This window comes from Lygodium microphyllum, chromosome 7 (assembly GCF_053477565.2).
Source record: "Lygodium microphyllum isolate KBCC chromosome 7, Lygodium_microphyllum_v1.1.10, whole genome shotgun sequence".
NCBI classification, from domain to species: Eukaryota; Viridiplantae; Streptophyta; class Polypodiopsida; order Schizaeales; family Lygodiaceae; genus Lygodium; species Lygodium microphyllum.
In genome coordinates this window covers 162,147,801-162,153,020 of record NC_141141.1, presented here as the reverse complement: position 1 = coordinate 162,153,020, position 5,220 = coordinate 162,147,801, and the positions used below count along the sequence as shown (strand labels likewise).

General features: G+C 41.0%; 1 long non-coding RNA gene across 1 annotated transcript; it reads left to right on the top strand.

Annotated features, from left to right (window-relative positions):
- Positions 1-558: 558 nt before the first annotated feature.
- Positions 559-1,260, top strand: LOC148034165 (uncharacterized). Its single transcript, XR_015691494.1, has 3 exons — positions 559-629; positions 740-926; positions 1,155-1,260. It is a non-coding gene; the product is annotated as an uncharacterized LOC148034165 (long non-coding RNA).
- Positions 1,261-5,220: the final 3,960 nt, after the last annotated feature.

Here is a 5,220-nt window from a genome sequence, read left to right as displayed (position 1 = left end):
GTTACAGGTATATTGTCTTGTTTTTTTGTTGCTCCACTGTTAAATTTTATCTCGTTTAGACAAAATGTATACAAGTTACATGCATACTGAGCTTTCCTTTGTTTTTTTACTCCAAGAATCTCTGAGGGTGAAGAACAATGATTTATTAAGAACTCAACTTCTACAACATCTTTGGGATTTTGAACACTCAACTTCTTCTTCAACATCTTAGGGTTTCTCTGTAAACAAAGTTACAGGTATATTGTCTTGTTTTTTTGTTGCTCCACTGTTAAATTTTATCTCGTTTAGACAAAATGTATACAAGTTACATGCATACTGAGCTTTCCTTTGTTTTTTTACCCCAAGAATCTCTGAGGGTGAAGAACAATGATTTATTAAGAACTCAACTTCTACAACATCTTTGGGATTTTTTGCAAAGAAAGCCACAGGTATATTGCCATTTTTTACTACTGTTCCATGGTTAAATTTCAACGCATTTGGACAAAGCCTATAAAAGTTATATGTATGCGTTGACCCAAGATTTCTTTTGTTTTTGTACTGCAGGAATCTGTCAATGAAGGAACAATGGTCTTGCTATAAGTCAACTTCTTGCTCAACATATCTAGGGATCTTTGTGAAAGAAATTACAGGTATAATGTTTCTTTTTTAAATTGATCCATTTAAATTTAATTTCATTTGGAGAGAACATTTGCAAATTATACACATGTTGATAGATAACTTTTGTATTTGGTTGTTATAGATGTCTTCACGGAGGAAAAATATCAATAGCATACTTGCAGTGGAGGTCTTCAACAGGAAAGATAATGGCGGTAATTGGATTTGTGATAAGTATTATAAGTTGGATTGGATTTTGATGCACCCAAGTACTCGAGGGAGTTTCAAGGTCAAGTGCAAGGATGTTGCAAACCCTAGCAAACATTGGAAAGGTAGAATTCTAGAGTTCAGAAAAGTGTTTAATGGCACAAGTGCAGTAACAGAAGTGTTGATTCAACATGTTTATACGCATAAACAAATCTTTGTACACGACGAGAAAAACATTGCAAATTATAAACAAAACAGTAAGTTGTTAAATTTTATCATTGATTATTCTTTTGTATCAGAGTTGTTTTTAAAAGTCTTCGCAGTATTCTAATTCAGTCTTGTTTGATTGACAGCTCTATATCCATCGACTTTGCATGAATGGCAGAATGTGGAATGTTTAAGCGGCAAGATACATGTTTGGCATGAAGAGATAGGTTCTTTGATCTATGATAATACCTCTGCAAGTCAACTTGCCTCTCAAAATATCTTTTTTTATAATTCATTGTATGTGGTAGAAAGCCAGAGATTGCAGCATGTCCCATTGCCGCCACTGTCTAGTGGTGAATGGTTCATTGGTAGCTTGGAGTTGTCAGGAGCTTGTAAGTCGAAGATAAAATCTGACATCAATAGTGCTATGAAACCCACCACAGGCTCCAAAGATGTGCATCTTAGTTGGTTTATTCCATTCTCATTGTTTGCACATTTGTTTGGTTCATGTGATGTTTTGAAGAAAACAAAGATTACTTATCAATGCAAGTGTCCATCCGAGGAATGGATGAGTCAGCTATTGGGTGAGTCTTGGCAAGTCAAAAGAACACATTTTGATGAGACGATTGAGTGCAGGGTCAACCAATCTGATATTACATTCAGGTAAAACTTTTTTACTACTTTGCATACCTTGATTTAATTGACATAGGTCTCGCTTAGATGAATTGTTATATTAGTCGCATTGATCACTTACCATTATTTTTGTTTTTATTACAGGTATTTCATTACTAGACAAAATTTTGTGCGTTCGCTTTCGATATAGAAGATGGCGACTTTTGCGAGGGGAGTGGATCAGCTTGGATCAAGATATCCGAGATGACACACATACAGCGCTCGTAGATGTGGTAATCTTGTGGAGTGGTCATAATCCTTTCATAGTCAGCGCAGAGAGTCATTGGCCCATTTATTTTCTGAGACAAGAAATCCAATTAATGTCCAGTGAGCCCCTCTACAACTTCTATTTCAAGTTAGATAATAGAAAAGTCAGGACTCGTAGTGAGCAATCCATGACATGTAAACAATGTGCTTCTCCATATCCTTGAGATAGTGGAATCCTTGTAAAAAAAGTTTATAAAGAGCGAATACATACCTTTTTTGAACTTCTGAGTACTTTAAATTTTAGTTTACTGTGATCCAAGCGTGCGATAATACATACTGTAATTACTCAATCGTGCAGTTAAAAATCATAATTAAATTGCAGGTTAGAGGTCTATAATCTAGAGAATATTGTCTTTGCACAATGATATATTGTAGCGCATCTCCGCTGCTCGTTTCTTAAATTTTAATATTAAATTGGATCCAAAGGGAATTTCAAGGCCTTTTAGATTTATTTTCTTTAAAAATTTATATATTTTCTCTCATTAGACTTGAATATACTCAGCAACCCAAACATATTCGAGGATATAATAATGTAGAACGAAGCGTTTGTCTATATGAGTAATTTTAACAGTGACTTTAAAGTACTGAAATAAAGAAACTAAGGTAAGAGTTTTAATTTGAAACTTTAGAGTTAATAACTTTATAAAGAACCTTTATTTAAAACCCTAGACACATAAAAGTTATAACTCCAAACTCATTTTCACTTTCATTCTCCACTTCCCTACACTTGTGCTCTCCTTCCTTCTCTCTTTGTGTGCCATGGCTACCACTCCCGCCTTCGCCGCATGGATCAGCTCCACATGCTACGCGCACATAGGGGACCAGATATACCCTAGGTTTTGCGTGACCTTGAGTCTAGAGAGCTCACTTTCCGCTGTAGACCCTGACTCTAGTATACTAACATCGTTTTGTGATGCAGTGAACCCTCTCACTTGCTCTATTCCCGACTCCACTCTCAGGTGGGTTCCCATGGATTTTTTGTATAGTTTGTGTGTCGGATCCAGCCATGCAAAGGTGATAAGTCGAGCCCTGGTGCATGTGGGGCAACATCTCCGTGCTAGAGCAGTGCCCACCTCGTCACAGGACCACGTCACGATGGATCTCATTGAGAGGGATGCCGCCTTTGCCATATATGTTATGTGCACTGAGGTGCAAGAGGACAGTGACGAGGACATCGACGCACCCTCTCGGCCACTACTAGAGTACTTTGAGAGGGAGCCTGAGGAGATCACTCTCGATCTGAGTGTTGAGGCAGCACAGATCTTGGCCATTGTGCACCCACCTCCCTGCCCTGATGAGATGCCCACAAGCGAAGAGCCACCCCTCTCTTCTCTCCATGCTATCACCATCGAGGGGGTGGAATATCTACTCATGCAGGATGTGCTAGAGTTGTTGGAGCTTAGGGAAGAAGAACTATACTGTATCATGGTGCGTGATGCACCTAGTGATTTCATAGATTTTGATTTACAGGATGCCCCACTACATGTTGATGAGGTGGCTCGTTATGATGGCACGAGCATCGATGACATCTCTGCCATTGTGAGCATCCAGGAGCAGATTGAGGATGCGGCACCACAGTATCAGATCTCTGATGAGGAGTTCGAGCGGTTGCAGGAAAGCCTTTTTGGTCCTCGACCTGACTATGCAGTGGCTACCTAGGAGAGAGACGAGGGCAGCCCAGTGGCAGGAGCAGACCTGGATGCTCCATTACAGCGGTAGATAGATGATGCAAAGAAGGTAATGTTCTTGGTTTCATATGAAACTTAACCACTAGGGCCTCTAGGGAATCGAGAGCGCACACATGTGTTTTTGTCGGGATCGGGCCCCCAGATGTGCCCTGGCCGGAGGCTCGCGTCCGTTTGGGGACAAATTCATGCCCCCAGACGCGAGCCTCCGGCCAGGGCACATCTGGGGGCCCGATCCCGACAAAAACACATGTGTGCGCTCCCGATGCCCTAGAGGCCCTACTGGTTAATTTTCATATGAATATGATTTATATATCTTCAGCACACTCCATGTATAGTGATTCTGATACTGAACTTGTGTGTTGCAGGAGATTGTCTATATAGATGAGTTTTCATCTAGGCAGGGTGGCCGATCTGGTAGCCCAGGAAGGGTGCAAGACTTGGCATTGAAGGAGTACGTTGGGCAGCTTGTCAACGACATTATTGTATTTCATAAGACATGCTCCCCTGCTTTTGCCGAGAACTTCTTGAAGTTGAGGGCACTAACAAAGGTTGGGCCCTTCAAGACCATCCCGACCAACTCCAGCCTAGAGAAAGTAGTGTTGCTTTGACGTTCGAAGCTACTCTACTTATTCACGAGTACTAGGTCTTGCCCACTTTTCTCCATGGTGGCCCGTGGCATGGTTGCCAGTGTTGAAGACCCCACTGTCATTAGACAGGAACTATTGGGGCAAAATGTATTGTTTCCTATGATCAAGAATTGCTCTGACCATGGGGAGCCTAGCTCGAAGAAGCCTAGGAGAGAATAGATGTACTTATTGCCTATTGATATCGCATTAGTGATGTACTGCACTTTGTAATCTTCTCTTCAGGTAATGAAAACCGATGTTTGTTGGATTCGCGTGCAATATAGTTTGTGATACGTGTCATTTACTGTTGTTTTTTACTTGAATGTTACGTTTATTTGTCGAATTTATACGTAACACGATTCGTACCCTAAATTTAATACACAGTGCTTTATCGAATTCGTGCGCAACATGTATTTGTTCGAACGCATGTAACGATAACTCAACGATGTAAATAAAATAAATATCAAGTGACTAAACAAAAATAAGACATGCCAAAAACTTTGTATTTGTATTAATAACAATTTTACATGGGGTACAACCAAGGCTTTACAAAATGTCTTCAGAAGCTACATTCCATGTGCTTTTGAGTTGTACACCTCTATCCTTGCTGACCTCCACGAGGACTATCTTTCCATTGCCGAAAGAACCTGACTATCCGCAGATCCCTGTCAGTGACGGTGACCCTCCTTGCATGCACCGCTGCATAGACTGAGTCTCCAAATAAGTCTATGAGGTAGGCTTCAGCAGCTTCTTGTAGTGTGAGGAGGGCCTGGGCAGTCCAGTGATCCGGTTGTTTCACGCGTGCTGCATCTAGAAACTAGGTCCTGTTGTTCCTGATCAGTATGCCCTCCATGATCTCCCGCACCAACTTCTGGAATGGAGCCTTTGGTATCAGGAGGTGAGTGGTCTTCTGGTAGTGGCGGATCTCGCGAAGAGCCACTGTGCCTGGCTTCCATCGA